Source organism: Streptopelia decaocto (assembly GCF_964273445.1).
Source record: "Streptopelia decaocto genome assembly, chromosome: 1".
Classification (NCBI taxonomy): domain Eukaryota; kingdom Metazoa; phylum Chordata; class Aves; order Columbiformes; family Columbidae; genus Streptopelia; species Streptopelia decaocto.
Window position 1 is genome coordinate 103,265,317 of NC_138663.1, and position 17,544 is coordinate 103,282,860.

Here is a 17,544-nt window from a genome sequence, read left to right on the forward strand (position 1 = left end):
ACAGCAGTGTTGAAAGGCTATTCCAAACTGTTTTAATCGTGTTTGTCTCTGTTAAGCCTTGAAGATAAAGAGACAAACCAGTATAAAATACAGGAACTGCTCTTCCAATTAGGAGACTACTCGCAGCGAAAAAGGAGGGCAGAATAAGTCAAGGTACCCTACATTTCTGTAGTTTCTTAATTGAATCTCAAGTTAATTTCTTTGGATTCCTCTCCCCTATATTTCTAGCTTTCCCTTCCTTCTCCCTTCAGATATCTGACCTTGGTTTTCTGGTCATTTGGATAGCAGGTATTCTTTATCTTAGTTCCCCCTCCAGTGGATGGAAATTGATTCTTCCAGAGAGACAATTCACCCCTATGGCCAAGCAACATCTGAAGTAGATGGGTTGAATTCTACCCTGGAGCTGCCTATCCATTCAGATGGTGAGCTGAATCCTTCCCCTATCATTCACATAGCTGAGGACTCTTTCTCTGACAGCAGCAGTCCCATTATTTCAAACTGGACAGAGAGTGAATAACTTAACAACCAGATAAGAAGCTGCTTCATTCTAGCCAGTGACTGACAATATACCAGGGGCATCTAAGGCATAACTCCATTTCTCCTCTTGCTTTCTACAAGGTTCATGAATCTTGTCTCCTTTCTGTGCAGCATAACAGCTCCCATTTGAGCTTTAAAGCCCCTTTTCTTCCTAGCCCTGCTGTGGTCCGATACAGGTTTTGTGGAAGGTAGAAGAGATGCACTGATATCCTCTCAGGCTTGAGAAAGCATGTGAGGTGTTTTTCTCTCTTCCTTGGTGAGTGCTGGTATCACAAATCTTCCAATGAAAACGCTGGCCTGTTTTTGTGTTAATAATCCTGCAGCTACCAAGGCATTTTTTTTAGGCACCCAAGGTTGTCAGTGTGTGCCTGGTAGACTCTGAATAGACTCCTGTGCACAGTCCCTATATGTTGTCATTGTAGCTCCTGAATGTTTGGAGACAGGTTGGAGCTAGATACCTCCCTGCACATAGAAAAAGTTATTCTGGGCATGAGCAGAACTCAGCTGCCCAGAAAACATTGAAGTTAAACAATGAAGGACCTACTGAACTTAAGTTATCTCTGGAGTTAAGCAGCAGCTGAACAAGGGCAAAGTGTTTGGACTTATGCACCTAGATCTTTTATGTATCTATGATCAAAGTATCTTTTATGTAACTATGAACAGAGAGGAAAGATGAATTAAACACTCCTTCCTCTCCTCAGATAATCATTTCTTTGTACAGCCACTGGGTGGAAAAGAGTAAATACTTAGGAGAACTGGGTTGTTAAGAAAGGCCAAGAGGGGAACACTATCTGAGTTGAGTTGAAAGTAAGAGCATAGTACAATATAGCAAATGACTTCACAGGCCATTAGACCTAATGCAGTCATGAGAACTCACCTGCCCTGTAAAAGGGGGACTTTTCCTCAGGAAGGGGACTGTGAGGTTTTATTTGTAGCAGTGGAAAATCAGTGCCAATGCACCTGCTGCACTGCAACAAGAGTGCCAACAGGAACAATGACTTGCACTCTTCCTGAAGATACATTGAGAAGCACTCTAAAAACAACAGCCCTCAGATAAGAATGCAAAGAGCTCCACAAGATCTCAGCAGTTCCTCTGTGGAGACCATCCTGTGCAGGAAAAGCTGCTGTCAAACACGCTGAAAATATTACCTAAGGATAAGTAGCTTTTGGCTGAGGATGCTCTGTGCACCCCTTCTTCTGGTAAAAGCATATTGGTATCAACTGGATGGCAACGATGGACTTTGATGGGATGTGCTTGAAAGGGATATGGTGAGCATGTCTGCTGGAGGAGCAGGTCCTGCTTGTGGTTCTTCTGCAGTTAGTTGGCTCTTCTAAGCAGTTCTGCAGCTAGTTGGCAGCTAGGGATGTTAAACAGATTCGGGTTTGTTAGATATATGAGGCTAAGGAGGCTCTTTTCCTTTGCTCTCCTCCTACTTTAACACCACTTTGTGTAATATTTGTGCCTGTGACATGTCCTGTGGGAGTATGGCTGAATGACTGTGCCTCCTTTCCTCCCTGCTGCACCCACATTTCAGACTAGGGCTGTGGTTGCTCTGACACACAAGAAGCATGTTAAAGAAGCAGCCTTTAAATTTTAATTTCCATACTTTAAAGTGATTTTGTGTGGGAGTTTTCTGCACTTAAGCTTCCTGATGTGTAATCAATCAAAGTCATGGCTGCTGGAATAACATTAGGTTCAAGGTACCCTTTAGGTAAAGTACGTGTTACAAACTTGACAAATATGTTTACAAAATAAACATAGTATTGACAACTCAAGCAAAATCTCTCTTGCAGTTGTATATGCTAAGGGGGAAAAAAAAAAAAAAAGAATCTCACTTAACTATGAATATAAGCGAAAACATTTTTTTAAATTTCTCTTCACTGCTTCTTATAATGTCCAAACACAAGTTGACAGCAACGGTCAAGAAGAAGTGGGTACTATAATTCTATAATTGCACATTGTTTTCCATGTCTCCCATTCTCCTTCTGATGTGTCTGACGGTGATACAAACATGGATCTTTTACAAAATCCAACTTGAAGGGTGATAGTGATGCAGAGTCTTCCCAGGAAAGTTCCTGAGGATTTAGATATTACTGTGGAACAGCAGGTAATATGGATCCACCTCACAGCCAGGTGGGAAGAATGGTCTGGACTCTAAAACACTGATGTGGTAGCCAAAAGATTACAATTTTGTTCACAGCTCTGCCACTGGCTACTCCTGTAGCTCTGCACACCTTAATTTCCTTATTTGTAAAATGGAGGTAATAATATTTCCCGACATTGCACATACTCTTTGAGAAGCAGGTGGCTGAGCTTCTTTAAGGCGCATCATTAAGATCTTTCAGGGGAAAGAGGCAGAGAAATGCTGAGACCTTTTTTGTACTTTTGAGTCTCATTAGATGTGATCTGCTCTCTGCTAACATGTACGGTTCCATGCAGAATAGCTGTCTGATTTTTTTTGTTTGTTTTCTTTTTCATCTCCAACATAATGACAAGTGATTAAATGGCAGTTCATGTGGGAAACATTTAACAGGGTTCACCAGCCAGGCAAGTTCTTCCCCACAGCTCTAAATAATAATGATAGAGTAAGTGTTACTGAAATTTCTGACATCTATTAATAACTTACCAGACATAAAGATAGCTCTTAAATATAATATGAAATGTGTCTCTTTGTATTTCTAACCATGCGTCATTCTACTCTACCCTACTTGCTAGTAGGGTCAGTGTTTTTAAGGTGTAGAGACTTTTCAAAAGATTCAGTTATTAATGCTGAACACGAATTCTGAGCAACAGGGCAGCACAATCTGGGCTTCTGTGCAGAACTACGAGACTCTTCTTTTGTTCTAATAGGAGTCAAAACTGTGTATTATGTGCTAATTCTGCTGAGTCATATGGAAATGGAGCTTGTAAAAACCACATGGATATAAGGGATGTAGGTGTTCATTCCTCTGTTGAAACCAGTAGAAGGAACAGACTGATGTTGCAAGACTATGTAGAGCTGAAAGAAAACCAGAGGTGAGCTATTCCTACCTTAGAATTACCAGTAAGGCAAATGTCTACAAAATTATTCAAGGAAGACACATGTTCATTCCCAATTATGCAAACAGAATTATTGGTTTAGGCAGTTCATCAAAATCTCCTGAAAGAGTTATAATTTGACCTTAATCTTCACGATTTAAATTCTAAGCAATGTGTGTTCTGAGCTTCCTTATAATGTTCAGAGTTAGGGAAAAAAAGAGAGAGAGAGAGGGTGTTAACATGACTCACGTCAAAGCTTTGTTCTTCTCTAGCTACTTACGGAACTGACAGGGGAAATGTTATATAGGTTGTTACTTACATATAGGCTGTTGTCTTCTCTTGCGTGGGCTGGCTCAGTTTTGAAGCTTCTTTTAAGTTACATGACACCCTTCAGCAGGTTAGAATTGCCCAAAAGTCAGAAAAACTCTTCCCTTTTTCTCCTGCCTTTGACATGTGCTGTGCCCCACCCAGAGAGCTTGGGCTCAAGCAGTGCCCCTGTCAGGTGGCCCCACCATCAGATGGAAAGGAGAAAATAGGCTCTGGGGCATCCAGGCCTGTGACTTTGCCAGAGGAACACTCCCTGCGAGAGACCTGTGCTCTACATGGCTGCTCCTTGTTGGGGGCATTGCAGGGCAGCTGTAAATTATGCTCTTGGTGAGCAAGCTGGCTTTTGCTTCTTGATCTGAAGCCCTGGGAGTACAGAGAGGAGTTTCAGAGGAAACGCCCACTGGATCTGTGTCTGGCACACGAAAGGCTGGGCAGTCAGCCGAAAGACAGAGTCTCTTCATTTTGCAAAATGGTGCCTGTGTCAAGACCCTGTATCAGCCAGAGTTTTGAGGTGGATGTGCCTGTATCTTCTTCTCACAATGAGATGCTGAAAGAGATAAAAAGATTTTTTAAACTTAAAAATTACCCATGTTTCATCAGAACATGAATAGAAGAAGAAAAGTTGAATTATTATTATTTTTTTTTTAAATAAAGTAAACTCAAAGCAACAAGATAAGACTGGGCAGAAATGCAAAGGTTCATACACCGCTTTCCTCCTACCTACTGTGTCCTCAATACCAGCCATCCCAATGACTTTGAGTAGCAGAAAACTCAGTTTGGTCCCCTCTGGGTCTTAGGAAATTATTCTGAGGCATGTCTGGCCTCTCCTCAGTACAGTTTCTCCAGATCCCATATCATTAAGCCTTTTGAACCTTCTCCATTTGAGCAGGATTAGTAGTTCCTCAAGGATGCAATAGTCTTCCCTCCTCATAGGTGGTTCTACACACTCTACATCTGTTACAGATACAGCATGTGACTACAAACACGCATATAAAAATAAAACAAACAAACAAATAAAAACAACAACAAAAACCACAAAACCCCCAAACAAACAAAAAAGTGAAGGGATCTATACCATCAATTATAATGCCATGCTTGCAGGGAGTGTATAACCCAATAAATCGTATGCAAGAACCTGTATGACACTGCAAATAGAAATAAGAGAATCAAAAGTGATTTATTCCCTACTTCCTGCACAGATGACCATTCTTCACTGTGAATATTCACTGAGCAGCGGTGATATGCTCAGTAGATATGGAATAGCTAGTTCCCTCCAGGATTCCTCCAGCCTTTCTGTAAGGTAAACATGCATCTGTCAGCATCATGAAGCCATCCTGCAAGCAGCCAGCAAGCTTTTGTTTCCTACGGAGAAACAGACTTCGACAAGTCTTGAACGCGTGACATCAGACCGACACAGAAACCATTCCACTCACTTGTGCTGCAGTGCTTTGAACCTCCAGGGCCAAAAGCAGCCTTTCTGAGAGCTGCTTGCATGATCCTGCATATAGTTGTCCACCTGTACTCTAGGCCGCCTCAGTCACTGGTACTGAGAGTCTTATGGGCACTGTTGTGATTGGTGATGTGCAGCTCTGATTTCCTGTTCCTTAGAGAATCTCTGGATGCTCTAACTAAAATTGCAGACAGTGCAGAACAAATGCACACACTCTGGCATTACAAAATGGATGAGTAACAAAAGGCAGTTTATGGGAGTAAACACTGGGCTTCAGGCTAAGCAATCAAATAACCTTAAGGACTTTCCTGTTATGAAATTCCAATACTTTGGCTCAAAGCTAAGCTGGGGAGTATAGATGTGTCCTGAAAACAAGAATGCACAGCTAGAAGGCTTTTCATAAGCATCCTTCAGTGAGAAGCTCTGATGTTCTTAGCTACTGCTTTTTTATATATTTGCACTAGATTCCTAACTGTTGTGCCTGAAAATTATTTTGCTCAGCCTTGATGTGTGATGGCACAGTTTTGAACAAAGTTCTTAGAATGAGAGTCCTGGAGACAATTTAACATTACAGTATGATTCAGAAAGTACTTAGATTTACAGCTCAGGTGAAAATGAAATTCTATGAAAAACATGATAGCTGCAAACAAAACCTTAGTACAAGACTCTGCTTGGAAGCAAAGGCTCAGAAGTTGGAGGCCCATTTTTTTGCTATAAATCAACAGATTATATTGTGTCTTGAATTGCTAAGGGGAGAATTGCATTCTGAGTTACGATGTTAGAAGCAGACCATCAGTAAGCTATTACAAATAATCAGAATCTGCAGCAGAAAATGAGCATGAAAGGTAACACTGCTTGAGTAGCCTGGTGAGTCCCCTCAGGTGTTCCTGCTGGTTCCACATGGACACAAAAGGGAGCTTACAATGACATATTCCTGTGCTAGTTTTTCCTGCTGTTTTGTTCCATGACTGGTCTTCCACAAGTAAATAAAAATGTAATTCAGTTAACAAATGTTAATTCGTCAGAAAACTCCATCAGGAAAGGACAAATACATTAGGGAGTACTACCTGAGTTTAGAAAAGAGAACAAAAGGATCATTAAATTTCAAATAATATGAACAAGAAAAACAAGAAAGGAGGTACTTGGCAGTAGCTTCAAACCTGCTGTGTGGGTCTGCTTCTACCACAAAACCTGGTGCAATACGAGCCCTCAGTCCCAGCCTTTCTCTTCCAAAGAGGGTTTGCAGGTTGCCCAGTCTGGAGCTGGCTAGTGGAACCTACAGAGTGGGTCAGGTAGGTCCTGGGTTGGAGGAGTCCATGGGAAAGGAAGAAGCACTTGGCTTTCTGCACCCTCCTGAAGGAGATGACATTCTGCAAAACCGTGGTCTGGGCATGCAACCTGTGTGTCACGAAATGCAGCGTGGATTACAGATCCTGAGCCTAAGGGCTAGAGCTGATTTCAGTGTGTGATAGGTATATTTACATTAATGTGGCAGCTCTTAACCCTTCAGAGTTGATCTAGTTAAATTAAAAAAAAATCCTAATGTGAGTCTTGCTAAATACTGCTGTTCATTCCCCTCCATTTTAATTCCATTTTCTTTCTGTTAACCTGTCTTTTTTATTGCATTTTCTTTCTTTCTTTCTCCTTATTAATATTCAGACCATCAATTTCTTTCTACGTACATTTTCACCTTTGCCACATTCTATTATTCCCATTGTACATCCTCCTTCAAGTCTGCATTTCCTTAAGTGCTTTACCATACATGAAATATGACTCACTCACACTTACAATTGGAACTGGACCATGTTATCCCTCCTGAGCCTATGTTTTCTTTGATGTAAGCGTTGGGATTTTTTTTTTGTTAGGGATATTTTTGTTTTTCATTTAAAAATCTCTCTCTTTTTAACCAAAGATAGAAAGACAATAATTTAATGGACTACATATACAGTTCTATTTGTTGCACCATTATTGTTAGTTACGTATTGCTTAAATTATCCACAAATAAAGCATTTTTTTTCCATTCAAATTTAATCAGATGAAAGTAACAATTCACAATACAGAGCCGGAAGAATCGTTAAGAATGATAACTGGCTCAGGAATACTAAGTAACTAACCAAGTAATAGTCAAGAAAAAAGCACATGGAGATACTGAGTGATGTAATGAACCATCCCATTGTCTGTTGGTTTAGTCTGATGTTGTATTTCGTATTGGTAAGGCAATTTTATCTGACCAACGGATTAATTTAATTTATCTATCTCTAATTTAGAGAGACTGGCAGTCATAAAAATAAAAAATGTACTTTTCCTACCCAATTACATTGCTGGAAGTCCTAAGAAATCCAGACTTTAGAAGTATGATCTTAGAGAAGAATTAGATAATCAGTCCTCTATTCACAAACAGCAGAGACCAAGAGTGAAAGAAAAATAAAGGCATATTGCTCTAGGCATTCTTTTTCTAATTTTAGGTTTTTGTTGTTTGGTTCAGTGAATTGGATCCCTTTTAACGGTTCACTTAGTTGTGACTACAATAGGAAATACAACACACAGAGGATGTTGTAGGATGTTCTGCAGGCACCTGATGTATCCAATGGACAAATAAATCTTAAGATGTGTGTATTGGTGCAAAGGTTCCTGGTATTGATCACAGTAGTTGCACTACCATCTGCCAGTTCTGTGATTCTTACCTGCTGTACACAAAAAGAAGATATTTTTCCTATTGCTACAAAAATAAAATGATGAGTTGTTATTTGATAACAATTGTGCACTGAGTCAGTTAACTCTTCAAAGGTCAAAAAATATTGCAATTTGGTGCAATTCTTCCTAACTGGGTGACAGAGGAAATAACTACAGCTGGCATGGCTGTGGCTGAGCTGAATGAAGATTACTTTTCACCTGAGGCATTTTGGATCTACAGAGGAAATGGAAAGGATTTTCTGAACCTGAGTTAATGCTCTGTTTGAAAACAAAAAAAAAAAAACACAACCAAAAACAAAACAAAAAAACTCAAACAAATATCTTAGAAAACTGTAATCACAGCAGAAAGGTTGACATTTTAGAATAGGCACTCTGGCTGTACTCAGATACGTACCACATTGGCTTCTTATTTCAACTGAATCTTAAATATTAATGTTTCTTTGGTAAGAATCAGCAATTTGCTCTATTTATGAATTTAACAACATTGTTTCAAAATCCTGCCAGCAGTTCTTGCTAGCAGTCATGCAATCATATTTTTGCAGCTCCTCTTTAATCTTCCTCAGGTTTTGTTCTTGGTGATTGTTTTTATCCAAGTGCTCATCCACTGAAGAACTTAACACTTAAAGTCTGAGTAGTCAAGTGGGCATTTAATGACGTTAAAGAAATATTACCTGTTGATTTCGCTAGGAAGAAAGAGCCATAAACTTCTACTGTAAATGAGACCAGAGACTGACATTATCGTCTGGCTACAAAGGCTGCCCAGTATGTGTGTTTGCTCACGTCTTAATGCAGCCACATATAATTCTCAATTTACACTCATCGCAGCTGGATATGGGAGTGTTTCTGTGTCATAAGTGTCTTTCAAGTACTTAACAATAAGAAGCTGCTTCCTTGTAGCTGAGAAATCAGTCCTTATTTGTTGCCTTCATAAACAGATCACCATGGCTCCTCGAATTTGTTGATTACTTTATTTGGTCCATACACATGAGCTTGCTTTTCTGCCTTTCTTTATTCACAAGCCAAATTCAAAGAATTAATTGGTGGGGCACTGAGACACTGTAGTAACCTGTGGGGAATCTATGTGCACAGAGAGTCCTGGCTTTTGTGGGGACACGACGATTGTTTTCCCTTTTACTGTAGAAAGCTTTATCATAAATCTGGTTGCTTTTGAAGGAAAAAAGAGAAAGATTTAGTCAAATGGTTGTGAGTTCTTGTTCAAGAGCAATTTCTTGAAGATGAAACAGCAAGTGGGACCGAGGAAAAGACCAGAGATGTACAGAATATTAGCAGCCATAAGCTGATGCTTGGTGATGCAGATCTCTTTCTGAGACAGCTCAAACACAGGCTGTGGGTCTTACTGCCTTGTCTGAGATCTGACAAAACCATACCAGCTCTAGCTGTGATATTGGGTTGGGGTTTGCTGCCTCTTGGTCTGGGGAAATGGCCTCAAGTTGCACCAGGGGACGTTTAGATTGGATATAAGGAAAAAATTCTTCATGAAAAGGGTTGACTGGTGTTGCAACAGGCTGCCCAGGGAGGTGGTGAGGTCACCAGCCCTGGAGGTGTTTAACAGGCATTTAGACGAGATTCTTAGGGATATGGTTTAGTGCTAGAGTTGGGTTAGGTTATGGTTGGACTTGATGATCCTGAGAGTCTCTTCCAACCTAAATGATTCTCTTATTCTATGATTCTAACATTACAGCAGAGCACACTTCTGTTGGCTGATTAAGCCAGACTCTTTTTATCAAGAGGGAGGTCAGAAAGAGGCAACCAGATTGGAGAGTGACAAGAACCAACATTTTCTATTTCCATATAGTGTTGAGGATATGGCTGAGCTGGTGGGATTGGTGTTATTGTCTGGCCTGTTCTCGCCTTGTGTGTTTTTCAGGATCAGGGTAATGAGAAAAGTCAGCAGTGGTGGAAATCAAAGTCCTAATTAGTGAGGAATTTGCATTTTTTACCCTCTCTCACTTCCATAGTTTTGATTCTCCCCAAAATGTGTTTCTGCAGGAGACTGAAAAGAAATAATCAGACAGAAATAGCTAGTACCTTTATCATTTGGTCCTTCTGTGTGCCCAAACTTTGTACACTCTGGTGCAGATCTGCTCATTCCTAGTTCCACTCTGCCTTTGTTTACATGGCGTGAACTCAACACAGTTCTTGTGGGGAGGGTCATCAGAGCCATCATTTCTCTTCTGTACCATCTTGTTAAGCATTTCTGTAGTGGCCTGAGCTAGAATTAAACTCCTGGACTAGATATAAGTAGCACTTCCACTTTAATGTCATCTTAGAGAAAAGTGATACAACACACAGTTGACTACCTGTTTGCAAAAGTGGCCTTTTGACCCTGATTACAATTTCAATTGGTGTTACTTCACTCCCAGTAGCAGAGGTCACCGCAGCCCTGCATTATCAATGCATGATAAAATCACCCAGTTTGCTCCCAAGCTGACAACCAACACCATCTTCTGTCAAAAGCACAAGCCTTTGTTTTCTCAGCTGTAATGTGCTTGGTTAGAAAAACTGCCTAAAGCTACTACTCAGATTTTTTTTTTCTTTGTGTCTGTAAAATAGTCACAGTATTTTCAAGGAAGTCAAGGGCTTTTGAAGTGGAAATGGTACATCCTGCCTACATTTCCTGTACAGAAAGAATGAATTGACAGGAATGGGAAATACAAGGCAGTTACACCATGTGATTGCACAAAATGACACATAATGAAGATGCGAATGCTTCATATGCCCTTGGGAAGGAAAAATAAGCAGTATTGGTTTAACCAGTCTGATAACTATTTCTGTATTTGTGGGACTGTATTACGTTTTTCGAATGTAATGGTTTCAAATGGTTTGCAAAGTGTTGGGTAATACCTGCTGTTTCTTGGAGGCAGGCCCACCCTGAAGGTGAGGAGTAGCTTGCTCCAAGGGCCTCTCTCTGAAGATTTTTGTAAATACCTTAACTCCTCAGTCATCTTCAAAGGCATGAAGAAAATTTTCCTTCAGCTTTGAAGGAAAACAAACTGTAAATGGTTTCCATACTTTTCCTGGCTTGAATGCAGTCAGCATTTAGTTCTGCATTAGCAATGGGTGGGAGGTTTAGCATCTCATGACTTGGCAGAACCAGTGATTGAAATAGAGCAAAAAATTTTGGATGAATAGTTTATTCACTGAAGAAGGCAGTTTTGGGTGACTGGAATAACTTGTGTGTCACTGCTGAGTTAGGTAGATACTTTCAGATGGAATCTGAGTAAAGTAAGGAGGGTGAGAAATTTTGTTTCACCATTTTTAAACTAAAGATTTCTTTCTTGTTTTGTTTTGAAAATTGCCCATATTATTTCATTCAAAAATGAGTCATCATCCCTGGAGGTGTTTAAAAGATGTATAGATAAGGTTCTTAGGGACTTAGTTTAGTGTCAGAGTTTGGTTATGGCTGGACTCGATGATCTTGAGGGTCTCTTCCAACCTAAATAATTCTATGATTCTAATGGAAGAGGAAGTAAATGTTTCTGGTGAAAAAAAAAAAAAAAAAGGTCATTTAAAAATAGAGTTGTTTTATTAAAATAACTACTTGGAAAAGTGTGTTTCACATTTACCAAATATTGATATTTTTGCATTCGTCCAACAAACAAGCTGTGGTGCATGGTTGCTCTACTTGCCCTCTCCTGAACACTTCATGAAGATTTCCTCACCAGACAATCAATCTCATTAGTTTTAAACTTGGTGGAATCTAAAACACTCTCTGGTTTACGCCATATTGTCCAGTAGGCCAAAAAAAGTCTTGTTGACCTGACCATTTAAAATTGCATAGTGAGAAGGATAATTAACTGAAAAGTGTTGCAACAACAGCAAAGTATAAAATGACTGAGGGTTTAGGAGTGGGAAAGTAAATTACATTTTCTGATAGGAATTTGTTTTAGAATGATGACATTTCATGAGGTGAAACACTTGGATGAAAAGAAAGATCCAGAGTAAGAGTGAAACAAACGGAAAAGGTTTTCCTTGTAACAGCAGCTGACAGTATGTTCTTCACTCAGAAACTTTTCTGCCTGGAAATTGTGACGAAACCAGGACTGATGCTTTCACCTTCAGCTATATAAAGGTGATATGCAGAAAAGAGCTATCAATTTCTTTATGAATTCAAGATTTGAAAAAAAAATCTAGTAAGTTTTATGACAACATAATTTTGTATGTGAAATTTAATGCAACACCAATGTCTTGTACTGGAAGGCAGTTTTACATAACTTTTATTTCAGTTTTGATTTAAAATGTTACTTTGTTCTATTTCTAAATTTCCAATCTGAAAAGTTCTCTGAAACTTTTTCCCCCAAAACATTAATTTACTGCATAGGAGAAATTAATTTTAAATTGTGACATCTCTCAGTAGCTCAAAATTTTACTATTAAAAGAAAATCTTGCCTAGAATGTGTTATTATACAAAAGCAAACTTTTGGAGCTTCATGTCACAAGTCAAATATATTTTTTTATGAGATCCTCTCAACCAAAATAAGTTAATATGTGGGGTTTTTTTAACACAAGCTGAGTATCTTGCACTGCATATTGAACTCATTTTAAAAATGCAGAACTCTGAAAGAGAATGGATATGTCTTTATTTTCATTCTACACCTGTTCAACAGAACCATAGAGTTGTCTGGAGTCTCATGAGGCTGGTGCTGTAGCAGAAATAGAGCTCACACTTGGGTTGATTCACAGATGTCAACAAATGACAGCTGCTCAGCTGCAGGACCCATGACCATGTTTTCCCCTGGCTTCTCTCCACAAAAGCATGCTTCGTTCTGGTGGTGACACATGGTGATATGTCAAAAGGCACCCAAAAGTTGTGAGAGAGTTGCAGTACTAAAACAAAAACAGCTGGAAAAATGGAAGGTGTAATTTTTGGAAGGCCTTCATGAGCAGCATAATCCTCCTTGGACTTTCATTTCCAGGAACCTCACTGGGGTCATTGATGTTACAGAGTGCTGTATAGAGCATAAACTGGACTTTTATTACATGTCCAAATAACCAAGTGGCAAAATTATGAAGGGAAAGGAGTTGCTTTGTCACATTTACTGTGCTCAGCCTTGTCATAATTTGCTTTTGCTGCAGCCAGCTCTCACTCTGAAAAATTACCCTCATTAGCTGGCCCTAAAACATTTGCAGAGCAACTGTATAATTTATATAATCTATGGTTTTATTGGTGGGAGCATTAAATATCACCTCCCCGCCCCAAAACATCAGAGAGGAAGCTCTGCAACATGCAGTAAAAAGTGGAGCAGCTATTTAAAGAAAGAAAAGGGCAAATAAATCTTAATGTACTGAACATGACCATGCTGAACAAGGCAGAGTTTGCAAACATTCCCTTCTAAGAGTACTGCAAAGCAAAGGGAGACAGTTTACTGTCAGAGTTACAGCCTTTTCAGATAAAGTTTTACAAGGTCTACCTTTGAAAAAACACCAGTCACTACTACTTTTTCATTTTATACTTGGTAGCTTGGTAATGTTTATTCTGAACTTGTAGTGTTACTGCACACCTCGTGTCCTGTCCTGAAAATGAAATTATAGGAAAGGCGGCAAACGCTGAGGTAACAGTTCCTATGATATAGGCTCATGTGGTAACTTGCTCTATTCTGTTCTGTTTTGTTTAGGGTTAAATCAAGACACTAGCGAATAGGGATGATTTACAGGCTTTATCTAACCAACACAGGCCCATATCAAGCAGATATATATACCTGAAGTAGTCAACCAAATCTCCAGTCTTGACCAAAAATGAGAGATTGGCATTTTTAAGATATAGGCTATGGTATAGACATCTGCCTTCCACTTAGATGCATTTTGTCCTAAAAATGCTTTTTTCTTACCACTAGTTTTTTAAAAAACCCACATGTACATAACATATTCTAAGTTAGATGAGATGAAACCTTCTTCAAAAAAATCAGGGTCTATACTGTCCTACATGTACACATTAGTGACTACGGAGCACGGGGCATGGAACATGGATATGGTAGTTAACAAAGCTGAAAGTACAGTATTGTGATGTAAGCCTTTTAGTTGAGCAAACATACACATTTTCATACAATACTATGACTTGGGAAAAAAAAAAAACATAGCTGGCAACATTGTTTTTGAGTTTGGGGGAAGAACCTCCCAAAGCAATGGGCTTGCCTATGCTATCACAAAGTGCCCAGTTTTGAGGACCCCAGCTCCTACAAGCATGTCACTCAGCAATATTTTTAACTGAAAATTAGATGTGAAATGTTCCTTGTACAGTGCAAAGGAGAAATAAGCACCTAGGAACAAGATGTACACTATAGCCTACTGAGTGGAGAGTTTCCTGTGGTGATAAGTGGAAAATGCCTGAGGAGCTCTTAGGAAAAGGCATTTCATTCACATGTGAGACACCACACTAAGAAGCTACAGTGTCTGGTAGGCAAGTTGTTATAGCACACACCTGGAATGTGTAGATCAAATTCACATCCTTTCTGTGCTCACCTTACTGAAGAAATTGTTCAAGCACCAGGAAATACTCTGTGATAGGGCCCTCTCAATCCCTACATGTGTTTGGGGCACAGAAACAGAGAACTACTTCATATTCCACTGCTTAAGATCTGCATCTAGGAAATGGAGACTGTTCCCAGTCCCCAAGCCAATATATTTTTAAGTGATTTCGTACAAAATGCAACAGCTTCAGCAAGGGTAGTTGAGAGAGGTTCACTTCAGATCATTCTACAATCTGGTAGACATGATCATTTCCTAGTTGAATGAAAACAGAGGTTAAAGTCAGCCAAAGCAGACAGAGACTGTAAAATTCATGAATCTTTGCATTGTGCATGCTTTAGGTACCAAAGTGCTGGTCTAAAATCTGGGCATGCACTTAAGGACTTCTTTGGAAACGTGTACCAGGTGAGGCCCTTCTAGGTTTGGTGTAGGTTTGGACATCATTTTCCATGACTAGAGGTGGCTAGAAAAAGAGTCTCACTTCGTAAAATTGCATGGGCCTTTAGGCTTTTAGCAGCATAATTCTGTACATACTGAGAATACACAGATAGAATTACAGAAAGTGATTTGAAAACAAAAAGGTCAGCTTTCACTCATTGCATGATTTTCCTGTTTATCACTGGTTTTAATGTATTATTGGAACCAATTGCTTTCTGTTTTCTCACTTAAAGCTATGCCATGGTGTGGCAATGGCTAAACAATAAAACAAGCTATGTACTTGCCAAGTATATTGTGATCCTTTGATTCCAGCCCAGCAGGCTACAGTTAAAATAATCCAGCTGGCTCAGCAATTGTGTGGGTGCCATTTATGGTAGCACTGTGTGAGTGGCAGGAAGGCTAACTCAGGGCTTCCTTCATTATTTTGCCCTCCCTGCTTTAAGCCCACTAGGACAGGATTTGCACAGTCAGAAATGCTGATTCTTGTGGCTTCAGCTCCCTGCATTGTGCTGTTTCTGGCAGCATGGCCCAGCTGTTTATGCATGTCTAATACATCTCCTAAGGGCATTTGTAAAGGAAAACAAGTTGCCCCTTCAAGGAAGGTAGCAAACAATCTAAAGGCAGCTGCATTTTACAGAAATTACAGTGACTTGATTCCTACTGCGCCTCAGCCTGTGGCACAGAGTGTCTGGGACATTGTCAAGTTTTCACTGGGTTTCACAGCTCCTCAGTAAAGATGTAACTTGTAAAATATTTTTGTGTGGGTGAGGGAAGTGCATACCTGCTGTGTATCTAATTGAAAGGCAGAAATTCATAGTGCCACCCTAGCCTGTTAAATCCTCCTCTTCCATCTCAGCCTATGCATGTCGTATGGTGGGCATTGCAACGTGGAGCTGCACTATAGCCTCAGCTACTGCCATGATGCAAGCCGAGTAACAGTACTTGACTTCTCTAAAACTTTCTGCTCAGAGTTCAGGATCTGCAGGATGGAGCTCTGAATCCTTTCTGCCAGGCTTTAAATGCCACTTCCTCTGCTCATACTGCTTGCTGGAGCACATATTGCAGTATATTCTGTTTGACATTAACAAAAGTTGTTTTACAGAGTCTGAAAAGAAATGCTATTCAAGCAGATGGTAAATAGGAACAAAAGCTACTGAAATAGGTGTGCTTCCCTGCGTCGTGAAATGATAGCCATGACCATAAGAGCAAGGATCATTTTGAATAGTGTGTGCAAAGGGTAGGAGTGGAATTTTCCGAGTTGCAGATTTGTTCTCCTAAACATTAGAATATTAGATGCACAATACATCCTTTGTGTTCTCTTTTCAGAGCACTGCATGTTTTGACTGCATTGAAATGTTTGGCCTGCAGGGTATTCAGATTTTAAACACTTTTGATTATAATTTTTCAGGGTTTAGATACAATCGATTTTGCTCATCTTGATTCAGTTGTATGATGGTGTCATTTGAGATGACCTTAGGTATCTCAGACATCTGCAGAGGACTGGTTAGTATGATACTGGAGATTTGTGCTCTGCTAGATTTGCAAAAGCACGCTAGGTGCCTAATGTGACAGTACATGATTCCTTTATTTAGACAACTGAGTAAAACTACATGAGTCTATGCTGAGATAGTGGTTCTAAACTCCTCTTTACAGACATGAAGATGAAGAAGCACTACTAGGGTGTTATTCATTTCATCTCAAAGAAGACATCTAAAACAGTTCAGATGAATTGCATCCTAGAAATGCCTGTTTTTCATTCCTTGATTTATTTATATCAAATGAGTTTAGGCAAATAGCTCACATGTATATTGTACACAATAGAAGTCAGATGATTTTAGTTTCATCCTGGATGAAACACCTGGTAAACAAAAGACAAAAGAGACAACCTGCTGTTGCCTCATCATAAGATCTTCACTTAAAAAGTGCAGGACTAGAAAGAAGGGCAGAGACCAAACAAAGCTATAGAGGACAATGTACCTTTGATATACTTAGTGTGTAGCTCATTAATTGGCTATGGTTTGGCCCACTGAGTGGGTAATATGATGAAAACCTTGTGAAATTTTAGTGCTGTAACACATGTGAATTTATTGTGGACCAGTGAGTTCAAATCAGAATAGGCTTTTACTAGAAGAGAGGAATCCGGTATTTGGGTATTTGTAGTAAATGATATTTATAAAGATTTATTTTTCTTATAGAGTTTTTGGATAAAGGTCAAGTAACTAGGATTGAATATTTAAGAATACATATATTAGTAGAGTCATAACAATCAATGTGATATAGTACCCTGAGTTTACTTTGAGGTTATGCATACCAAACATAGCTGATTAATCAATATTGTAATTGATTCATAAAAGATGAAAAAAAGTGATAACTATAAACTTTCTAGAGTTGTTTTTCAATAATCATTGTATCACGTCCTGTATTCATATTCTTTCTGATAAGCTGTGACTGTGACTGTAAAAGCACTTGTAATTTTTAAACTAATCCTGATGATTTATCCTAAAGGCAGTAGCTCATGTTTTGTGTGTTTTTTGTGAACACATATTTCCATTAATAGATGGATTATTTATCTGTCATAAGCCAATAAACTAAC

The 17,544-nt window shown here is 39.3% G+C and overlaps 1 protein-coding gene across 2 annotated transcripts in view; it reads left to right on the forward strand.

Moving 5' to 3' along the window:
- The window catches only part of GLRA2 (glycine receptor alpha 2), a gene marked incomplete at both ends in the record, with an annotated part of 127,017 nt that overhangs the window by 79,804 nt on the left and 29,669 nt on the right, over positions 1-17,544 (forward strand). The gene's annotated exons all lie outside the window — the stretch shown is intronic.